We start from the raw sequence: 14,541 nt of genomic DNA on the forward strand, positions 1-14,541 counted from the left end.
AAATTAAAGGCATGGATTCTAGGTATTAATGTATTAAGCAACACGTCAACCTTCCTTCAAGGAGAAGAGTGTGCTTCCTCTCCTGCCTGTTAAGAATGGCTTCCTGCAGGCCACCTGCCCCCAGGGAGGACAGTGTGAAGCATGCCCCTTCCTTTACCCACAGAGGTGCCCCTCTCCCCTTAGCATTCTGTGTTGGCTGGGAGGAAAAGTAGGGAGCATGGGAAAGATCTCACAGGTATTCTTCTAGGACCTAGCAGGTGTCTAAAGCTGGCTCTTTGGAAGTTCTTTACTGCAGCCTTCTAAATGATTCCAGCTCTCCACCCATGGTCTATTGGAGGCACTCCCCTCAGATTCCAGTTTACCGGTAGTCCGCTCCACCTGGACTCCTGACCCCGGAGTCTCCTGGGCTTCTGGTGGGAATTACTGTCAGCAGAACCCCAGGGTGATATTCCTGCCTGGGGTGTCCTATCTGGTGCTCAGGTTTCACACACGCTTGACACACCATCAAAAACAAGCACCACTTGCTAATCCAGCCCCAGCCCCAGGAGCACTCCCTAGCCTGCCTCTGTCCTTGGGATTTTCCAGGAAAGGGCCAGGGACCAGCCCGCCAGTCCCCCAGCTGCAGGGAATCTACACTCTAAGCTCCTGAGCATTCCCACCAATTGCTCATTTGGGTTTGAAGTGAAAGATGACGCATCCTCCTCCCTTTGGGGTCAGGATTCAAAGCATCCCAGCATGTGTTGTTGAAGAAATCCCTTCCAGAAATCCCTCTCTCCCTTTCCACTCTCTGCTTTTACATTCTCAAAGTGGATAAGGATCGAGGGACCCATTCTCCTACAGCTACCTCAAAGATTCCTTCACGGTGGTCTTTCTCTCTCTCATTTGGAGTGTGATGCCCAAGGTATCTCAGCTCCCCGGCCTATACTACCCTACCTGTTAGTCCATCTTGCTATCCTGCCAGGTACTGAGGGTTCTTTCACAGGTAAGAAAAATGAGGAGGCTCAGACAACAAAAGGTGACTCGGGGGATGGAGAGGCTGAGACTCAAACCCAGGCCAGTCTTGCTCCAAAGCCCGTTTTGTCCTCTCCACTGCAGGCCCAGAGCTGTTAATATCCACTGGGATGGGGACCCGGCTTCATCCTCAAGTCTCCAAATTTAGTTCCAGACCACACTGCTACAGCCCATCCTCCTTGTCACCAAAGTCTTTCTGGGCTCATCAGAAGTTACAGGAGCTTCCTGGGGGAGAATGTCACATTGCCCACAGAAGTCACATCAAATGCAGCCGTCTCATGGTTACTCACAAAACAAAGTGTCCTCTTTCTTCCTTTTTGATATTAGAACATGGTCCTACTGCAAACTGACTTGAAAGGAAGCCAGACTCTATTGTTCCTTACTTGCCTGTGAAGGATGATAGCCACTTCTGGCACCTAAAGGACCCGAATTTAATCCAAGGTAGGGCCCTCAATGAAGGGGCGGGGATGGTGGTCAGAGGTCAGATACCCCCCGAAGCAGCCAGCCCCAATTCAGAGGAAATCAAAAACCGCCACTCCCCAGAAAGTAGTTATTTCTCTGCAAGTTTGGAAGCTGTGGGTCTCTGTCTCTCTCTACCCACCCCCGTCCTCTTCCCTCACTCTCTTCTTTGTATCGTAACACTGACACAATATTTGTTAGCTCTTTCCTATGCTTCCTTTTAGCTTTGTTAATTCTTATAACAATTTCTTGTGTTTAAAAAGAGAAAAAGAGGGGCGCCTGGGTGGCTCAGTTGGTTAAGCATCCAACTTCGGCTCAGGTCAAGATCTCGTGGTTCGTGAGTTCAAGCCCCGCGTGGGGCTCTGTGCTGACAATTGGGAGCCTGCTTGGGATTCTCTCTCCCCCTCTCTCTGGCCCTTCCCTCCCCACCTCAAGTCATGTGTGCTCTCTCTTTCTCTCTCAAAATACATAAACTTAAAAAGGGGGGGGGGGGGAGAAAAGCCCTAGACAACCTGGCCACTTGGACACCAGGGGAAGGCAGCATTTCAGACCAACTGCTAACCCATCCAAGCCTGCCGACTCACGGTTTCGTTAATGTTCTTTCGTCAGCCCTGGATTGCAGGGATTGTAATGGAACTTGTTCTGTAATTGTGTACTTTAGGTAAATAGATCGTTGGATAAGATTGATAACAGAGCGGCCCAGGTAATGTTTTAAACCGAAAGCAAGAGTATGAGGGTGTCTCCAGCTGTAAATGACAGGACCACAATTCATGCTGTGTCGGTTAAGGGTGTGTAGGGCTTTTTCAGCATAAATCACCGTTTTCTGAAGCTTGGCTTTTCTGCGTTAACAAAGAAAAAGGAGCTTTCTTTCCAGCTAGACACAGAGCACAGGGCTTCAGGCAAATAGGGGGTTTGTTTTGATAATGAACTTGATATCCAGTTATAACTCATTAATATAGACCACGCGATGTCATCGCAGCTAATTCCTTCATTTTACAAAGCCTGGATCTCAACAAAGCATATTATTGGCCCCAAATGAATTTTAAAAAATGAATAGATGACACAAAGGCCCAGCGGGTTCAAGGCAGAAATGGTACAGCCGTGTGGAAAGCGTGAATTTACCAGCGGGCTGTTGCTGCTGATTCAGTCAGGGTCACCAAGCACTCAGACATCGTCTTTGTTTTCACACAGAGGTAGATTTCAGGCCAACAGAACCCAAGCCAAAGAATTCCTTCTGTAGGTTCAGGAAGCAGAACAATCCAGACCAACAGATCCCCTAGTTCTGAGAAATTTTAAAGATGAGGAGCTATCGCTTAGAACCACAGAGTCCTAGAGAAACCTCAAAGGGCATCTATCCAGTTGTCTATCTAAAGCAGGAGAAATGTGATTGTAACATTGCTGGCTCTGGAGTCTGCCTGACGTAGGATGAGCCCCACTCTGCTAGTGCCCAGTTGTATGACTTGGGCAAATCACCTTTTGCTCCAAGCCTCAGTTTTGTTATTGGCAAAATGGGAATACAGGAAGTCCCTACATTTAGGATCCTGATAATTAGGTAGCCAGAGTATCCTGGTCTCCCTAGGAGAGGGCTGACCAGAGGTGGGTGCAGTACTTAGATGTGGTCTGATCTACATTATCTTCCTACTTGCTGATAAAAATGCTGAGTGGGTCCAGGCAGATACTCAGGGCTTATTAAAACACGACAGGGGTGCCTGGGTGGCTCAGTTGGTTAAGCGTCCGACTTCAGCTCAGGTCATGATCTCACAGCTCGTGAGTTCGAGCCCTGCATCAGGCTCTGTGCTGATAGCTCAGAGTCTGGAGCCTGCTTTGGATTCTGTGTCTCCCTCTCTCTCTGCCCCTCCCTCACTCACACTCTTATGTGTGTGTCTCTCTCTTTAAAAAATAAGTAAAACATTAAAAAAAAAACCCAAGACAGATTAGGAACTTCTTTGCTTCAGGAAGCTTTCTCTGGCTGTCTCCCTTGTCTCCTCCCTCCCCAACTCCACAGTTATAGCTCCTATCTCACATCTGCTCATGAGCCTTGTGTCGCCACCAACAGAGAGGGTCACTGAAGCAGGGACCGCCATTAATGCTCTTTGAATTGACCGATTCATTCAACAACTATTTGCAGCACATCTGTTACGTGCCAGCCTCGTGGAAGACAATAAATATTTGTTGAATAAATTACTTCAAGATCTGCCCCAAGGAGAAGACCTATTATCTCCTTGTACATCCGCTTGCTCTGAACAATACAAATCCTATTTTAAAATGTATTGCTCTTGGTATATATACATTTTTAAGTTTCCACTCATTCTGGCCTTTAGCTTTTCTGGCAATATTCTAGAAGTCTGTCCACTTCTGGGAACGTGCCCTCCCTGCCATCTTTGGTGAAATTTCTTTGACTCTCCAGCTCACTGGTGCTTTATAGAAAACTAGGTTTCCTTAAACGTTGCCCCCTTGCTTGGTTATCAGAACTTTGCTTACTTACTCATTTCATTTCACTCCTATTCATTCTTTCTTTTTCATTTCTTTCAAAATTCATTTTCCGGAGTCCCCCCCACCCATCTAGCGCCGTGTTTCTTTCTAAAAGAGCCTTTGGCCACGAGTCCCTATGAACCTTTTCATCAGATTTTTTAGAACATCTCTCTCTAAAGTCTAGTGCAGAACATGACCAGAATTCTCTTCCTTCACAGTACAATATCACCCCCAAGATACATACACTGTGGTCAACTTTCCCCAAAGTTTCCTCCTTTGTTGGTTTCTGGTCCATTTTTCACTTTATTCCTGTGTCTGTCCAGAGATTAAATTCCTGGCAATGCAAATGGCAATTATATCAGATGCTTCACCGTGGGTTTGTAACAAAGGCCTGAAGAACTGGCCTCTCGCAGTTGCAATATCTTGCGTCAGGACCAATTTTGGAGTTTCTAGCATTCACCTGTGTGTTCTGAAGTCTTTCCCACTATTAAATTTTTTCCAAAATCGTTTTATTCTCACCCAAATACTTTAAAAGAAAACCACCTTTTATTGAAGTATAAGATACACATCTAGGATCCACTGCCAGGTGTGGGGGAAACTGGCACTTTCGAACAGTGAGGGCGGGAGTGACAATCTGTACATTTTTGGAGCATGGTTTTAAATACATTAAGATTCTTTATTTAGCCATTTCTCTTTTAGGTACTGACCACACAAAAATGTTCCTATAAGTACTGTGCTCAAGAATAGCTACATGTAGGGGCACCTGGGTAGCTCAGTGGATTAAGTGGCCGACTCTTGATTTAGGCTCAGATCGTGATCTCACAGGTTCGTGAGATCAAGCCCCACATCTGGCTCCTTACTGTCAGCCTGGAGCCTTTTTTGGGATTCTCTCTCTCCCTCTTTCTGTCCCTCCCCGACTTGCACCCTCTCTCTCAAAAATAAATCAACGAATATTTAAAATGAAAAAATATACATACAATCAAAATATGTATACAAAAAATATTTAAAATATGCATACATTCTTGAATATAGGTATATGCATATGTTCAAGAAATGTATATGTTCTTGAGTATACACACACATGTACACACACACACACACACACACACACACACAAAAGATGCTTATTATGGTTATATTTTGTCAGAAATATTTTGGTTGCCAGTGACAAAAAAACCTCCTCAAACTTGCACAAGCAAACAAGAAGGTGAAGAGGTATTAGAGATTCACATTACAGAAAACTCTAGAGAATATGGCTTTAGGGGATTTAGCAGGATCTGGGAGCTTACACAAAGTCATCAGGAATCTGCCTCCTATATTCACTGGCCTCATTTCCATCCAGGCTGATTTTATTCTAATGCAAAAGCTCTCCATTGTGTGTCAAAATGGCCATCAGCAGCTCCAGGCTCAAATCCTTCCGGCTTAATAACAGTAGGAAAAAAGAAGCTTCTCTTTCCCAAATGAACCATCAAGAGTCCCATCCCTGAATTATCCACTTGGATATTGCCCACCCCTGGAGTTGACAGAACTGGGGTCACCCACACCTGAACCTCAGGCACTTGAGAGTGGGGGAAGGGTAAATTCTTGAGAAGAAAATCCAGATGCTTTGATCCAAAGAAGGCAACCCAAATGCTGAAAAGGCAAAAAACAGAACATGTCTACTCCAACAACATCAGCATTATTTTTAAAACTGAGGACAACCTAAAATCTGCATCGATAGGAGAGTCAAATAATGTCATGTACATGCATGATACGGAATATTATGCAGCCACTAAAACAAATAAAGTAGATCCATATGTACAGACATGGAAAGATGGCCATTATGTGTATATATATAGTTCGGTGGAGGGCAAAGGTGAGTGCTGTATGTACATTTCAATGAGTGTGACCATGTGATTTCTTGTCCAAACTGGACACTCATCGGGGTGAAAGGAGGGGATATAATTAATTACACTGGGACAACATATATAATTGGAGATTGTCCTGGGAAAACACATATGAACAGTGGCCAGGATTATAATCCCATATTTGTTAAAATTTCTGTATATCTATGTCTGTATATTTATCTACGTGTGTGTGTGTGTGTGTGTGTGTGTGTGTGTGTGTGTGTGTGTGTATAATTTGCCTTTATTTAATAAAGATTTGGAGGTTGGGTGCCTGGCTGGCTCAGTTGGTAAAAGAATGCTACTCTTGATCTTGGGGGAGTCGTGAGTTCTTCGAGCCCTACACTGGGTGTAGAGCTTACTTTTAAAAAAAAGGCCTTACTTAAAAAAATATATGAGAAGGGTAAAAGTGGGGGGGTATTTTATTTTATTTGTTGAGGTATAAATTACATGCAGTAAACTGTTCAAATCTTAAATTGCAGCTCAGTTAAATTTTACCTATCTATATACCTGTGTAACCACCACCTCAATCAAGATAGGAAATGTGCCCATCATCCCAGAAGATTCCCTCAAGTCTCTTATCAACGCTGCCCTCACTCAGAAGCCACGGCTCTCCTAACTTCTTTCACCAGAGATTGGTTTTGCCCATTCTTGGACATCATATCATGAAACCATAGGGCATGTTCTCTCTTACTTCTCATTGCTTTTGCTACCATTACACCTGTGAAATTTATCAGTGGTTCATTCTTTTTTTTTTTTTATTGGTGGGTAGTGTTTCATTGTTTGCGTACACTATAACTTATTTAAATGCTGTACCATTGATGGACATAGAGGGGGGTTCCAGTTTGGGGCTATTATGAATAAACCTGCTTGGACATTCCTTTATGTCTTTCATGTGAACATATATTATATGTTCCATATAATAAAACCATATATTAATGGTTCCAAATTCTTGTAGGCATTGCTGGGTCACAGAATAGGGGTATACTTAGTTTTATCAGAAATCACCAACATTCCAAAGTGTCAGCCATGTAGGAGAGTTCCAGGTCCTCCACATCCTCATCGAAACAGCCTTTTTAATTTTAGCCTTTCTGGTAGATGGGTAGTGACAGCTGACTATGTCTTCAGTTTGCATTTCCCTGGTGAGTAATGATGTTGACCATCTTTTCTTATGTGTTGATGTTGACCATCTTTTCTTATGTGTTGACTGGCCATTTGGATTCTTCTTTTGTGAACTACCTGAGTTTTCTCTCTCTTTTTTTTTTTTCACTGGGTTATTTGTCTTTTTATTATTGATTTGTAGGAATTCTTTATATATCCTGGATATGAGTCTTTTGCCACATGTATGTATATATCTACATAGGCTCTTCTTATGTTTTTAATGGTGCCTACCCACTATGAGCAAGCATTCTTAATGAAGTCTAATTTATCAACGTTTTTGTATTATAATGGTTGCTTTTTTCTATATTTATATAAAGCCACAAGACATAGTTATTAATATTGCTTTCAACAGTCCATCTTCTACCAATGTGAACATGCATCTACTCTTTCTGGTCTCTATTATTTCCTGTGGATCCCTATTTCCATCTGAGGTCAACTTCCTCCAGCCTGGAGACTTGCTTTAGTATTTCTTGTGGTGCAGGATTGCTGGTGACAAATTCCCTCAGCTTTTGTGTGTTTGTAAAGCCATTATTTTGCTGTCATTTTTGAAGGATATTTTTATTGGCTACAGAACTAGAGGTGGGCAGGATTTTTGTTTTTGCCTTTTAGGGCCCTAACGATGTCATTCCATTGTCTGATCGCTTTTATAATTTCTAGAAAGAAGGCTTCCCTCTCTGGAATTTTAGTCCATCTCCTCTTCTTTCATTTCCACAGCTTTTCAGGGTCTTTGAAAATATTATTTTTGTCATTTATCCTTTTATCTTCTTGTTGCAGTGAGAACAATCAGTTTCCACTAACTGGCGCATCAGCTCAGAAACTGAAGTCAACCTCTTACTGGGGAAAATTCAAGCTTGCTGCCCTTTTTCCTTCCTTCACTCGTTTTTTTGTTTGTCCATTTTTTCTTTCCTTCCATTTTTCCCTTTGTGTTTTTTGCTTCATTTATTTCTTAATCAACTTGTCGGAGTATAATGTATGTACAATAAAATGCAAACATTTTAAGTCTCCAGTTCAACGAGATTTGACAAACGTAGGCAACCACATGACCACCCACCACCCCAGTTCAAACAGAGAGCAGTTCTATCATCTGGGAAAAGTCCCTCCTGCCACACTGGAGTCAAGCCCTTCCTCCCACCTCAGTCCCAGGCAGCCACTGATATACCTTATCACCATAGATGACTTTTGCCTGCTCTCAATTTCCCTATGAATTTAATCATAAAATACGTAGTCTTCTATCTCTAGCTTTTCTTTAGTCAACATGTCTTTGACACTCAGCCATGTTGTTGGATATACCAGTAGTTTTCCCCTTGTCATTGTTGAATTGTATTCCATTGTATGAAAGTATCAAAGTGTATCCACTCTCTTGTTGATGGACATCTGAGTTGGTTCTCGTTTTTCTTCCTTTTTGAAATCTGCAATGCTATGAGTAATTTGCTAGTGCATCTCGTAACTGACTCCCATCCTGGTGAACAGAGCAGAGTCCTGGCCCTTGTATAAGCTTCAGCCTAGAGGACAGATCCGGGTGGGACGAGTGATCTCAAGCATGATGAGTGTTGCAGAAAGGCAAACGTAGGCTGCCACGGAGCAAAAGTCAAGAACACCTAGTTTAGTCCAGGACTTCAGGAAAACCTCCCTGGAGAAACATTTGAGATGAGAATCAAGGATGGTGGGGGTGGAGGGGGAACACAGTGAACTTTGAGGCAGGGTCTGGGGTGTAAAAGAACACTCAGCCTACACGGAAGGCCAACACAATTAGTGCATCACTGAAATCTACACAGTGACAGAGGCACTGCGATAGACATTTAAAAAAATATATTATTTCATTTAATCTCCGGAACAACTGTGGGAAGTATCTGACTGCCATTTTACCAACGAGGAAACTGAGATTCAGGGAAATGAGATAACTTGTCCCAGATGACAAGTCAGTGGTAAACCAGGATTCAAATCCAGCTCCGTCTGGCTCCCAACGCCCATGCTTCCCTCCTGAGCTGAGGTCAACCCTGGTTAGACTGAGTGCAGGGAAGATGGAGAGACAGGAGTAGATTAGAGAAAGACCCATGGACACTAAAAAATATATACATATTTATTGAGTAAATATGTCTAAGAAAATATGTCTAAGAAAAAAATCTTTAGCATATTATTTGTATTTACTTAATTGCTTAAAAACAAACATCACTGCCATATTTATCAAATCCTATCCATTCTGCCCCACAATGTCGCACTATATAGACTTTGGTGGTGGTGATGGTGCATGTGTATGTGTGTGTGTGTGTGTGTGTGTGTGTGTGTGTGTGTGTTGGGTCAGAGGCAAGAGCTAGAAAAAAGTGGGATCAGAGAAACACCAAGAGGTGTTTACAAACTAAAGGGTAGAGAAATCTATCAGTTAACCAAAGTGGAATAAATGGTATTGACAATTAATTTATATTCTCAGAAGCAGTGAGCAGAGAACGCTGCCTGGACAATGAAAGTGTCACTGGGAGCTTTCATTTTTGGTGTCGCCTGCATGTAATTTGTCCCCTTTTCACATAGAAATACGTGGTATTAACTGGGAGATGTGATTAGAATACTAGCAGAGGCTGACTTTCTTGGGAAACAGACAGGCAGGGGCCTAACAGCCGATGGAGATCAGAGACGGTCTCTCTCCAGTAAATTCACAAATTGCAGCCTGCTTAATAAGGGAAGGGCATTGGGGCCGACACTGCAGTGTTTAAAAGAACCGTGCCTCAGGGTGCCTGGGTGGCTCAGTGGGTTGAGCGTCCGACTTTAGCTCAGGTCATGATCACTGGTCCACGAGTTCGAGCCCCGTGTCGAGCTCCGTGCTGACAGCTTGGAGCCTGGAGCCTGCTTCAGATTCTGTGTCTCCTTCTCTCTCTGCCCCTTCCCCGCTCATGCTCTGTCTCTGTCTCTCAAAAATGAATAAACGTTAAAGAAAAAATATTTTTAACGAACCGTGCCTCCCACGTGGCATCCCAGCCCCCCAGTAATAGAATGGCTAAGACACACTGAGAGTTTACCTGCTATACGCAAACTGCATTGAGGTGTTTTGCATGAACTCATTCATTTCATCCCCAAACAAACATAGAAGGGATGTGATCCTATTATCCCCATTTTAGAGGAAAGAAAACTGAGGACACAGACATTTAATGACTTGGTCCAGAATATGAAACCAGAAGCCCCTTCTGCTTTTCACCAAAGCCCTTGATTTTACACCTTTGCTTTATCCAGGATCCACACCTCATAGAGGAGAGAGAGCACAGGTGGGACACAAGGTGACAGACACTCCCTGCTGGAAGGCCTGAGAAACCCCCCTCCCATGGAGACAGAGAAATTGTGCTCTGGGGATGGAGGGGGAAGGGTGATGCTCCAAGAGGAAATCCAAGCAAGAGAGAATTGTAATGCATGTGCCCATTCTCCTAATTTGATGGATAGGAACACTGAGGTCCACAGCAAGGCCAGTGGGCATCATGTTTGTTTCTCACAAGAAATCCAGCCTTCAGGCACCCACAGGATCCCTGTAGGATCAAGGGGGGCCACCCCAGAAGGTGTCTCGTAGGTAATAATAGAAGTGATGGCAAACACTTCTATTGTGTGTGTCATGTGCCAGGCACTGTTCTAACCACTTTCACAAAGAGTAATTTTTTAAATTATTTATTTATTTATTTTGAGAGAGAGCAAGCAAGTGGGGGAAGGGCAGAGAGAGAGGCAGAGAGAGAATCCCAAGCAGGCTCCACACTGTAGGCACAGAGCCCAACATGGGGCTCAGTCTCAAGATGGTGAGATCATGACCTGAGCCAAAAATCAGGAGCCAGACACTTAATCAACTGAGCCACCCAGGCGCCCCCAAGATGAACTAATTTAGCTTCCATAAACCCTAAAGGGTAGATACTGTTATCATCTATTTTACAGAAGAGGAGACTGAAGAACAGAAAGGTTAAGTGGCTTCTCTGAGGCCACATAGGTCCACGGTCCCACCGTCTGAATTAATTCCATCCCTCATCCTTCACATAACAGCCTTCTACCTCTGCAGAAAGAGCTGTCAAGCTTTCCCTTCATTCCTCTGTGGAACACTCATGGCTTTCTTTCCCCACATGATAATCCTGCATCCTGGATTCCCCGCTGAACTCCACATTTGACAGATGGGAGCTTCGCACCTTTCCTTACTAATATGGAACGAGCACTCCATGTTAATGTCTGCGTGCATGAGCTCAGGAGGCAGACCCGGATCTGAGTCCCAGGTGTGCCCTTCACCGTGACCTTCACGAAGCTTATGTGATGTACGGTTCAACATGTGAGCTCTGCTCAAATGCCCATCAGCTGACGGGGGGATAAACAAGATGGGACATATGCACACAGTGGAATATTACTTGACCACAAAAAGGGAATGATGTACCGATCCATGCAACAATATGGATGAGCCTTGCAAAAGCCAGACCCAAAAGTACTCATAGCATGTGATCCATTCATATGAAATTCCAGGAAAGGAAAATCTCTAGAGACAGAAAATAGGTTCCTGGTTTCCAGGGGTTGGGGAGATCGGTAGGATAATGGAGCGATACCTAAAGAGTTTCTTTCCGAGCTGATGAAAATGTTCTAACCTTGACCGTGGTGTCGGTTGCACAGATCAGTACATGTACTAAAACCACCATGAGAATGTGCACTTTAAACGGGTGAACTGGGTGGTATGTGAATTACATCCCAATAAAGCTGTTGAAGGAGAAGAAATGAGGGAAGAGGAGGAGAAAGAAGGGGAGGAAGAAGAGGAGGAAGAGGGAGCTCTGGAGCCTGGGGTCAGATACCAGACCTACCACCGTGTAGCCGTGCAGCCTCAGCTAGCTGCCTGGGCCTCCCTTTTCCTGTCTAGTAACAGCTGAGCACCATACGAAAATGTTTAGCAATCGGCACAGCAAGGCCTCCAGACTCCTTAACCCTTTGGCTGCTGGATCATGAGGAGGTCCAGGGGCAGTGCAGGAGAGGACTGGGGTGGCCAGGGGTGGGGCACAGAGCATGAGTCCTTGCCAACCAAAGAAGAACTAGAGACTTCTGAGCTTAAAGTTTGCAACCACGAGAGAAACCGCAGGAAATTCAGTTTGTCATTAGCAGCCACGGAAGCCGTGACTTGCAGGAATACATCAGGGCGTCGGGAGCCCATCTCCTGCCCTTTTGGAGTACTGGTTTTCCAGCGTGGAGATTTCCATATAATTAACGCAGGTTCATAAATGTGCCCAACTCGGGTTTCCATGGAGACTCCCTGAGCTTAATTAACGCGGCCAGGGTTGCACACGGCTCCTGGGTTCAGGCTACCCTCCACTTACTCGCCATTTTATTTTTAATACCCCAAATTTAATAGGTGCTAATTATTTCTCCTCCTCCACTGGTGTCAGCCTGTTCCTTTTCCTCTTTCTTCTTCTTTCTTGCTTTTTGCTAATTAATACCTCTGGAGGAGGAAGAAGAGAGGAGGAAAGACAAAGCCTGTTCTCTTGGGCGACGGAGGAGGAACCCCAGCTGGCAGCTGCAGAACGAGGGACGTGAGGGATAAAAACCAGGCGGGCAGGTTTGTACAAGGACATGAAAATGCGACCCAGGCGTGCCCTTATTTGGGGCCTTCCTCACCTCTGCTTGGGGGAACGGACGCAGAATGTAGGCTGGTGAAGTCACTATATTTGGAGAGGAAGACGCTTGCAGTGTAGTTTTAGAAAGATTTACGGTGCGCAAAACTCCAAGGCTTATCTCCGACCAGTCTTTCCTGAAGTCCAGAAAGGGGTGAAAATTGCAAGCGGAGGCCTGACAAATTACATTTCCAGTTTCACCGGGTTAAAGAACACTTGTATCACATTGCGTTTCTCGAATCTGCAGAGCAGGTGAGATTCAGAGAGCGGCGGGAGTTATTAAAGCCAAACAAGTTATTGAAAGCTAGCGGAAGGTCCCTAGGAATCATTCTTGCCTGAGAAACAGTGACGTGTGGTGGTTAAGAATATGGCTTTATTGGCTGTGCAACCAGGGGCAAGTCACTTCACCTCTCTGAGCCTTAGCGTCCCCATCCATAAAATGAGGACAACAGTAATACCTTGAGGGTTTGTTATGAGGACAAATAGGTCACGCACTGAAACAGCATCTGGCAAGTTAAGTAATCGCCACCTAGTGTTAATTACCATCGTCCGCCATGGCCCTGGCACCTAGCACGGGGCCCAGCATAGAGTCGCTGCCAGTTGGTGATTGGCAAATGAATGAATGTGATCAAATGGGGGTCCAGAGCCCTGCCAAAGGAATCAGTAAGTGCCTCATTACCCACATTTGTTTCTTTCTTTTTTAAAAAAAAATTTTGGGGGCGCCTGGGTGGCTCAGTCGGTTAAGCGTCCAACTTCAGCTCAGGTCACGATCTCACGGACCGTGAGTTGGAGCCCCGCATCAGGCTCTGGGCTGACGGCTCAGAGCCTGGAACCTGCTTCTGGTTCTGTGTCTCCCTCTCTCTCTGCCCCTCTCCCGTTCATGCTCTGTCTCTGTCTCAAAAATAAATAAACATTAAAAAAATTTTTTTTAATAAAATAAAAAATAAATAAATTTTTAATGTTTATTTATTTTTGAAAGAGAGAGAAAAAGAGAAAGAGAGAGACAGAATATGAGTGGGGGAGGGGCAGCAGGCTCCAGGCTCCTAGCTGTCAGCACAGAGCCTGGTGCTGGGCTCAAACCCACGAACCATGAGATCATGACCTGAGCCAAAGTTGGATGCTTAACCAACTGAACCACCCAGGCGCACCCCCCTTTTTTTGTTTTTAATTTTTTCACTTTTGTCTCTTAATCTACTTCTCACAAGCAAGAATTTCAAATTTAAATGCCCTCAAGGACTAGGTAGGAAATACAAACGAGTAACTAGGCTTGCACATGAGGACACATAGCTCTCTATCAAACACTAGGGAAGTCCTGGCCAGACCCTGCCTTGGGACTGTGTCAGAAACAGTGGTCACGCAACCTGTCCCAACCTGTCCCAAAGCTGACTTAGTCACAGCCCCATCCCTGCACTCGAGACAATTCCAAACAACACAACCCATTTTTAATGGGTTCAGTTTCTCTCCAACCCACAGCATCCATAATGAATTAACGAAAGCATATCAAATACAATCACTCATTGTTGTTAAGTTCTTGGCAAAGTCACCAAACGTCAGGCAGTTGGCTAGCTCCGTGGTGCTGTCCACGTCTGGGACTGTGGCTTAAGTTGTCATAATAATGAATTGCCGTGCTCACTTAGGCTTGGGCACGGATCCAGGACATCATGTTGGGCTGAGAAGAGAATTACTTCTCAAAGGTGACACCTTGTACCTCATTTACAAGGCGACAATCCCAAACACACATCACAGTCGCATGGCTGAGAGAAGACTCTTTTCAACACAGCTCTTTAAACCTGTACTTCAGGGTCTGAAATCTATTTGAAGGGGTCACAGGGATGGGGCATTGAGGATGTTCCTTCTTGTCCATCTCGGCTTCGTCTCTGACATCCCCCCGCCCACGCCATCCCCCCGCCGGCCTAGGACTCAAAGGCTGAAAGGCATATGCTCAGTGATAA

General features: G+C 44.6%; 1 protein-coding gene and 1 long non-coding RNA gene across 3 annotated transcripts in view; one reads left to right on the forward strand and one right to left on the reverse strand.

Moving 5' to 3' along the window:
- Positions 1–14,541, reverse strand: part of LOC123381098 — a 263,344-nt gene that overhangs the window by 17,267 nt on the left and 231,536 nt on the right. The gene's annotated exons all lie outside the window — the stretch shown is intronic.
- Positions 1–14,541, forward strand: part of CCDC60 (coiled-coil domain containing 60) — a 162,733-nt gene that overhangs the window by 12,777 nt on the left and 135,415 nt on the right. The window contains exon 2 of one of the 2 annotated variants that reach the window (XM_045041117.1): positions 1,339–1,452. The exons of the other annotated variant lie outside the window; for it this stretch is intronic. The gene's annotated coding sequence lies outside the window, so the exon portion shown is untranslated. The remainder of the gene's footprint in view (positions 1–1,338; positions 1,453–14,541) is intronic. 2 annotated transcript variants of the gene reach the window in all.

Source organism: Felis catus, chromosome D3 (genome assembly GCF_018350175.1).
Source record: "Felis catus isolate Fca126 chromosome D3, F.catus_Fca126_mat1.0, whole genome shotgun sequence".
NCBI classification, from domain to species: domain Eukaryota; kingdom Metazoa; phylum Chordata; class Mammalia; order Carnivora; family Felidae; genus Felis; species Felis catus.